At 39.2% G+C, this 9238-nt stretch overlaps 1 pseudogene across 1 annotated transcript; it reads right to left on the reverse strand.

The window, feature by feature from the left end:
* Positions 1-501: 501 nt before the first annotated feature.
* LOC308507620 (nascent polypeptide-associated complex subunit alpha-like) lies at positions 502-1225 on the reverse strand (annotated as a pseudogene). The gene has a single exon. The product of its transcript is annotated as a nascent polypeptide-associated complex subunit alpha-like (transcript).
* Positions 1226-9238: the final 8013 nt, after the last annotated feature.

Raw genomic sequence — 9238 nt, forward strand, 5'->3', positions numbered from 1 at the left:
TTTTAATTCTTTAAAAAAATGTAGTATTTTTATAGTGTCTTGTTTTATCTCAAAAGCTTCATCTGTATTTCTTTATTTTAGACATGCTTACTCCGTAAGTCCATACCACACAATTCTTATATTTATATTAATAGCTTGTTTAACTCAATTGTTTTTTATTTATTGTGATTCTTGCAAATTGTGGCTTATTTCTTTGTGTGACTTCATATTTGGCAGTGCTTTGTATGTGGGAGTCCAATGTTGCTACCTGGATTAACAGTGTGTTCCTCCAGAGAGGTTTGTACTTTGCTTCTGCAATCAGGGTCAATTTTGCTCCCCTTGCTTACACTTGTAAAAGAAATCCCTTTGTAGTGCTTTTGTTGTTGTTGTTGTTGTACCACAAGAAGCCATAACTTTATTAATGATAGAAACAGTATAAATTTCAAACCAAGCGTCAGTCACTCTTTTAAAATACAAAAAAAAAAAAAAAAAAAGGAAAAAAGGACCTTATATTTTGGATGGTTACATTGTTAATTCCATAATAGGATTTACAATATCATTACTGTTGTTCTTCAGGGCTTGGACTGCCTTTGCTCTTGAGACTGTTCCTTGTGACATGACCAATTCTGTTCTTAACTTCTGTACCTGTTTCATCAACCTCTTCCTCTTTGCTCTCCTCTTGTACAGTTGGAGCCTGTGTGTTTTCTTGAATGTTTGAGACAGCTTCCCCTTGAACTTTGAATTTCTCAGCAGCTGCTAGCTGTGCTTGCTAAGATAAATCCTTGATCTTGGCTTCCCCCCAATTTATGTAGATATCTGAAGCTGGGCTTCTATAGATTTCTGGTTTTGTGATGACAAAGAGGCTATTCTTAGATTTCCATATAGGGAAACTAGTAACTTCTGTAACCTGTAAAAGACCCAGTTTGGACATATCCTTCTGTGCCTTCTTTTCACTTCAGCTCTGTTTTACTTTACTGACTAGTTCTTCATCGATTTCCATGGCTGCTGCCAGATGGGCTTGTGTGGTTGCCTGTGTGGTATCTTGTTCCACAAGCTCTGGTACTGATTCATCACCATCAGATTCTGTTCCAGACCCTGTCTCAGCCTGAAGCTGTGGCAACTCCTGCTCTGTAGCAGGGACAGTTTCTGTATCTTCACTGGGTATTTTGTGCGGGGAACTCGAAATCAAGATGGTGGCAGAAAGAGAGCTCTTTACTATTTCTATAAATGTAAGTTTGATAGTCATGTCCACTCCCACTTTTTGTTTGTCCCAAAACATTTTTATTTCATATTTTATTTCTGAAGAATATTTCTCAAGGTTTAGAACTCTAGGTTAGCCATTATTTATTTGCTTTATTTTCCTGACATACATGAAAATCATTCCATTGTTCTAGCTTTTATAATTTCTGTTATAAAATCAGATGTCCTTCTTATTGGTTCTCCTTTGAAAGTAATGTGTCTTTCTTTTCAGGCCAATCTTAAAATATTCTCTGTGTCCCCTTTCCTCCCACCTCCATCCCTGTTTTCAGCAGTCTTACTATGATGTGCCTTACTATGAGGAGTACTTATCTTTGACTTTTTCCTGTGGGTTAATAGGGTGTTTCAAATTTGGTTTTCATTGCTTTGGGAAAATTTTGGCGACTCTCTTGTTTTCACATTGCTCTGTCTCATCCTCTCTCTTCTTTCCCTTCCAATTGAATATATATGGGACATTCTCACCATTTACTACATTTCTCTAATGGTCTTTTCTGTACTTTTCTACCCTTTCCCCCTTTTTGGAACTTATAGATTTTTCTAGTGACCTGTATTCCACTTTCCTTAGCCTGTGTTCATTCACTTCAAGCTTTAGTCTTTTCTCTACTGCTTTATTTCCTAATTCAATAATACTTTTACTGTGTTTAATCTTTGGTAAACCCATCTCATGTGTTTTTCATTTTGAGATATTATATTTTCTGATTTTAGAATTAATTTATATTTAATTCTTCTTAATAGATTGCAATATTCTGATGAATGTATGTTGACAGGAGATAAAGTGAAGGTTGATCACCTTAATCAATCCAGGGACTGACCTAACACCTGTCAGAATGGCTGTTATCAAAAAGATAAGAAAAAACAAGTGTTGGCAAGGATATGGAGGAAAGGAAGTACTTGTGCAGTATTGGTGGGAATATAAATTGGTGCAGCCACTATGGAAAACTGTATGGAGGTTCTCCCCAAAATTAAAAATAGAGCTACCATATGATCCAGCAATTCTACTCTGGGTGGAATCTGTTTTCATTTTCTTTCATCCAAAGAAAATGAAAACACTTATTCCAAAAGATATATGTATCCCCATGTCTATTGTAGCATTATTTGTAATCGTTAAATTATAGAAACCACCTAGGTGTCCCTTGATGGATGAATGGCTAAATCGAATATGAAATACTGCATGATTTCACTTGTATGTGGAATAAAAAAACCCCAAACAAACCAAAACCAAGCTCATAGATACAGAGAACAGACTGGTGGTTGCCAGAAGTGAGGAGTGGGAGCCGTGTGAAAAAGGTATAGAGGGTCAGAGGTACAAACTTCCAGTTATAATAAGTCATGGGGATGTAATGTACAGCATAAGAACTATAGTTAATAATACTGTGTTGCATATTTGAAAGTTGCTAAAGAGTAGATCATAATTCTCATCACAAAAAAAACATTTTTTTGTAACTATGTACAGTGACAGATGTTAACTAGACTTATTGTGGTGATCATTTTGCAATATATAAAAATATCAAATCATTATGTTGTATACCTGAAGCTAATTAAAAAAAAAATCAGGGACTATGCTGAGTTGCAAGTATTTTCTATTAAACGTAAACTTAAATAAGCATATTAACTACATATTGTTCATTTAAAAATTTTAATTATTAAAGAAAATGGCATTTTAAGTATTATTAAATAAATATACTAAAATTATAGGTATACATTGATGTCTTTTTACTTAATCCTAAACACATTCACTGTCTATACAACTTGAGGTTTTCTATCATGCTAAATAGTAACTGATTTATATTCACTCAAAATATTCATTTATACATTAAACTCAATCAAGTATATATTGAACTTTAGTATCATATACTCCTCAAGACACTCAAAGTATACAGAAGGAAATGACATATGCACAATTACATTTAAGGACAAAATTTCAATTAGTGTCAAAAAGCAGGGCTTTCAAGTTCTCTCTGTTTCTTTTTCCCACCATTGGCACATGACACACACACACACACACACACAGATATATATAAGGCAGACTATAGCATATGGATAATTCCATAGTGACTGGCTATCAGGCCACCATTGCTGTTGTGTGTAGGAGAACATACTGGATTATAGATGTTGTAGAAATCGTTTGGGGATGCTGCTTGTCTCACCATTGTTATCTCCATTCTGGGAATGGCCTGAACAAATAAAGAGGAGCCTCCATGGGTCATGTCTGTGCTAAGTGGCTCTAAATATGCCCCTCTCTGTTCTCTGAAGTAAGAGACAAGAAAGCCAAAAAATTCAGCAAGATATCCCAGTGTGGTGGCTTAAAAACATGTCTATAAATTATTTTGACACTCTTCCCACTGAGAGGTAGGGTATAGTTTCCCTCCCCTGGAATCTGAGTAAGCTTGTGACTTGCTGGTAACCAATAGAGTAGAGCAGATGAGACATTGTGTATCTTCTAACAGTAGGTCATAAAAGGTGATACGACTTCAATCTTGTTAGCTGGAAAAATTGCACTGGAGCCCGAAGCCACCCTGTAAGAAGCTCTGTTACTGTGAGACTGCTATGCTGTGAGGTAGCTCAGGCCATATGGAGAGACCATGTGTAGGTGCTATAGTTGACAGCCCCAGCTGAGGTCCCAGATGACAGCTAACATCAGCTACCTAGGCATGTGAGTAAGTAAGTCTCCAGATAATTCCAGCCTCTAACCATTGAACCACCCCCAGCCACTGAGTCTTGCTACCTGAAGGCCCAGACATCACGGGGCAGAGTCATTCCCACAGTGCCCTGTCTAAATTCCCGACTCATATAATTTATGAGCATGATCAAATGGTTGTTTTAAGTCACTAAGTTTGGGGGAAACTGTGTTACACAGCAATAGTAACTGGAATATCCAATAACCTTCCAATAAATCTCCCTTTTGGCCTAAGCTAGTTTGAGTTAGATTTTTGTCTTTTACGATCAACAAGACTTGACTAATATAGCAACGGAGTGAAAATGATTGTGGAAATAAACTTGGTCGGCTTTATTTTAAGAAAACGCATATACTTTGGTAGTTTAGTATTAGTAGCAAAATACTTTCTGATCACCTGATAACTGACAGTACCTATGGGCACATGGTGACACAGACGGAGAACCACTGCCACAAAGAAAAGACAAAGCAAGAAAGTTCTGTGGGGGAGTAAAAAATGGGAAGACTGACCATATCCTGTGGGCCTGGTGGGGAGGGCTGTATATTGGTTGCCTAAGTGACGAGAGCACAAAGTCCTCACTACATGCCAGCTTGGCTTTTCGACCAGGCTCATGCTTTTGCTCTCAGGCTGGTACCAGTTCTACCAGGGCTCAGTCTCTGAAGGGCATGAGAGCCCTGCCTATTCACCTCAGTACATGGAAAACCTTTGCCTCCTGACGCTGCTCTCATTTCTTTTCTACGTTACCTGCTAGCAGCATGTAGTTCCCATTCATTAGATGGCTTCCAATTTTTTTTTTTTATCTTTGATTCTTCCTTGTCCAGAAAAGAAAACATGACAGAGAGAAAGATCATGCTGTATCTCTTTTCCTCACTGTGCAAACTTGTCTCCAACCCACTGATGCTCTACTCCAATCAGGATAGGTTTTTTATGGGAGCATGAAGTCAGTCACACTAAGCACTTTTAAGTCCGTCAGTAATGAAGGGCTATTTGTGTGGACTGCTCAGGATGTCTAATGAAATTAGCTGTAGAGCAGCTGTAGATTTTCCCCAAAGCCAGAGTTTTTGCAGTGTTTTCTTTCTGATCACAATAAAAAACATTTTCAATCCCCATAGTCACCCTTTAAACCTAATAGCATGGCAGTTGGTGTCCAGTTTTCAGTGTGGCCCCAAACTGCCCTGCAGGCAGTAAGGGTGTGCCAGCTTCCATTCCTTTATTAAAAACCCCAGTCCACTGTGCTGCTCTCATTGTAGATTTTCATTTTTTTTGTAACCTGGATCTCTAGTTCTCGTTTTCACTGTTGCCATTATTGGGGATGGGGAAAAATGTCCCCTTTCCCCTCTTAGTTCTGGCTGGTCAAATAATTAAGATGACATAAAGCAGATTAACAGGAGAAAGTCGAGTTGTAATAGGTGCACACAGGGAATTCACATAAGCATGGAAATTCCAAAGACAATAAGGTAAAATGAGGTTTTTTTGTCACTCTAGAGACTAAGGAAGGGGAAGTAGGGAACTTAGACTTCAAAGGGAACTAAGGCAATTCACTGGGAGATGAAAAGAGTTAATGTTTATAAACAAATGTTTTTTGGGCCATCTTGAAATAATGGGACACAGAGATGAATTTAATCAAATGGCCTTGCCAGGGTCCTCTCTGTCTATCACACCTAGTTCATGTTTCCCTTCCTGGAGTAGGTCCTCTATCTAAATTCTTTTTTTTAATTCAATTTTTTACAATAAAAGTATTTTTATTAAAAATACAGTTAGCATACAATATTATATTAGTTTCAGGTGTACACCATAGTTATTGAACATTTATATACTTAAAAAGTTGATGAACATGATAAATTTAGCAACCATCTGACACTATGCTATCACAATATTCTTGACTATATTCCCTATGCTGTACATTACATCCCTATGACTTATTTGTTTTATACCTGGAAATTTGGACCACTTATTGCCCTTCACCTTCCCCACCTTTTAATTTTTCAGTTACAGTTGACATTCAATATTATTTTATATTAATTTCAGGTGTACAGCTTATGGGTAGACATTTATATAATTTAAGAAGTGATCCCCTGACTAATCTAGTACCCACCTAGCACTATACATAGTTATTACCATGTTATTGACTACATTCTCTGTATTTTACTTTACATCACCATGATTACTATGTAACAACCAATTTGTACTTCTTAATACTTTCCCCCTTTCCACCCACCACCCTAACTCCCCTCCCATCTGGAAACCATCAAAATGTTCTCTGTATCTATGAGTCTGTTTCCATTTCATTTGTTTATTTTATTCTTTAGATTCCACATATAAGTGAAATCACATTGCATCTGTCTTTTTCTGTCTGACACACTCCACTCAGCCCAATACCCTCCCATCCATGCCACCACAGATGACAATAACCCATTCCATTCTCTGGCTGAGCAATATTCCACTGTATATATATATATATATATATATATATATATATATATATATATATATATATATATATATATATATCACCTTCTCTTTATCCATTCTTCTATCAACAGACACCCAGGCTGCCTCCACATCTTGGCCATTCTAAACAATGCTGCAACGAACATATGGATGCCCATGTCCCCTCAAAGCTGTGTGTTGAGTTTCTTCCAATAAATACCAGGAAGTGGGATTACTGGATCCCTCTTTGTCTCTTGTTATAGCCTTTGTTTTAAAGTCCGTTTTGTCTGGTACAAGAATTGCTACCTAATCTTTTTTTTCCCCATGTTTTTTTGGACTCTCTGTGTTTTCTGGGCTTGTATGTTTATTTCCTTCACCAGGTTAAAAAGGTTTTAGTCATTATTTCTTCAAATAGATTCTCAATCCCTTGCTTTCTTTCTTCTCCTTCTGGTACCTCTATGATGCAGATGTTGTTATGCTTGATGTTGTCCAGACGTCTCTTAAACTATCCTCATTTGTTGGGATTCTTTTTTCTTTTTGCTGCTCTGATTGGGTATTTTCTGTTATCTTGTCTTCCAAATCGCCGATTAGATCCTCTGCTTTATCTAGTCAGCTGGTCATTCCTTCTAGCACATTCTTCATTTCAGTTATTGTATTCTTCATTTCTGACTGGTTCCTTTTTACAGTTTCTATGTCCTTTGTTATGCTTTCTATCTCTTTGTTGAAGTTCTCACTAAGTTCTTTGAGCATCCTTGTAACCATTGTTTTGAACTCTGTGTTTGGTAGGTTGCTTGCCTCCATGTTGTTTAGTTCTTTTTCTGGAGTTTTCTCCTGTTCTTTCATTTGGATATGTTTCTTTGTTTCTTCATTTTGGCTGCCTCTCTGTGTTTGTTTCTATGTATTAGGTATGGCTGTTATGTCTCCCAGTCTTGCAGTGTGGCCTTGAGGCCCAGTGGCACAGTCTTCCTGGTCACCTGAGCCGGATGCTCCAAGAGTGTCCCTTGTGTGAGTTGTGTGTGTCCTAATGTTATAGTTGAGCCTTGATTGCTGTTGGCATATCAGTAGGTGGTATTCACCTTCAGGCTGACTGGCTGTGGGGTTTGGCAATGTCCATAGCTTATGGGCTGCTGTGTGTGTGTGTGGGGGGGGTGCGGGGGGGCATTCGCTCCTGCGGGCTCTGGTGCCTGTTGAGACTGACTTTTGTGTGTGCTGCTTGGAGCTAATTGGGTGGTGCTCTGTTGTGGTTTGATGCCAACCGGCAAGTATGTTCATTCTGGGGCCTCTTGAGAGGGGCTTCAGTGCAGGTTTAGGCTAGCCACTGGCTGTGACTGGCTAAGGAGTATCTGGTAGAAGCTACAAAGTGATCTACGGTTGGTTGCTGCCTATGCTGTACCTGAAGGCATGTGGGAGAGGCCAAGCTGAAAATTGAGGATGGCTGCCACCAGTACCCAATCTGGGGCAGCTCTGCAGAAAGCCAGGACATTTCGAGGACTGCTGCCACCTGCTGGCTGCTTTAAGGTTCAGCTGCTGATAAAGCCTCCTGCAGTAAGCAAGTTGGGTGAGGTAGGGTCTTAGTGAGTCAGCAGGGTGGAGCGAGCAGAGCTCACCAGGCCAATCAGATTCAGATTTGGACTGTGGGGGTGTACTCAACACAGGAAAGATGGCGGCTTCCACCTGCCGGCTGCACCACAAAAGAAGGGACGCACACAGGCAAAATGGGGACTATCCCTCCAGTCCTCGCCTCAAAGCTACACAACTCAGTCTCTCTCCATATGTCTCTGATGCCTCCAGATCACGATCCTTCTGCCAGAGCCCCAGGGTAAGTGCCTGCGCGGGCCTTTTAAGAGGATGTCTGGGTTTCCCGCAGCCTTCTGTCCCACCTGAATGGTCGGAATCCCCACTGTTTTACACAGCCAGAGATTGTGGGGGCTCCTCTTCCCAGCACCCGTACTCTGGGCTGGGGAGCTTGGTCTGGGCAGCTGGGTTTCCTTGCTCCTTTGTGGGAAATCTCTGGCCAAGATATCTCCCCCAATTTTCAACTGCCACAGGTGGGTGTGCGACCAGCCCATTTCGCGTCTCTGCCCCTCCTACTGGTCTTGACGTGGTTTCTTTTTTACATTCTTAATTATAAAACTGTTCAGCTAGACTTTGGATGGTTCTCCAGGCTGGCTGTTGTATAATTTAGTAGTAATTTTGAGGCATTCACGGGGTGAGGCAAGTACAGTATTTATCTACTCCGCCATCTTGGATCTCCTCAGGCCAATTCTCTAAATTCTTTTAGGCAGGTAGAAGGAAAGTTAAAGGTTTTTCCTGAGTTTGTTTGTTTATTTATTTATTAATTATTAGTTTCAGGTGTAAAAAACAATGTAATAGTTAGGCATTTATATCTCTCACAAAGTGATAACCCCCCTCCTCCAATCTACTACCCCTCTGACATCGTATATAAGACCAGGTCTTTATAACATAACATAACATAACATAACATAACATAACATAACATAACATAATAATATAAGACTGGGTCTTATATTAATTTTTGCTCCAAAAGACGCATTAGAGCTGATGGTCCAGCTAGGTCTTATTTTTGGGGAAACATGGTATATATATGTGTATATATATATATATATAATTATAGTTGATATTCATTATTACTTAGCTTCAGCTTCAGGTGTACAGTGCAATGATCAGGCATCTACATCATCCCTGAAGTGGTCTCCCTAATAAGACCAGTGTCCATCAAATACCCTACAAAATCTTTACAACATTATTGATTATATTCTCCAAACTTTCTTTCGTATCCTCGTGGCAATTTTGTGGTTACCAATTGTGCTTTCTAATCCCCTCACCGTCTCCCTCATTCCCACCCTCCTCCCATCTAGCAACGCTGCATTTTCTCT

Source organism: Rhinolophus hipposideros (genome assembly GCF_964194185.1).
Source record: "Rhinolophus hipposideros genome assembly, chromosome: 14".
Classification (NCBI taxonomy): Eukaryota; Metazoa; Chordata; class Mammalia; order Chiroptera; family Rhinolophidae; genus Rhinolophus; species Rhinolophus hipposideros.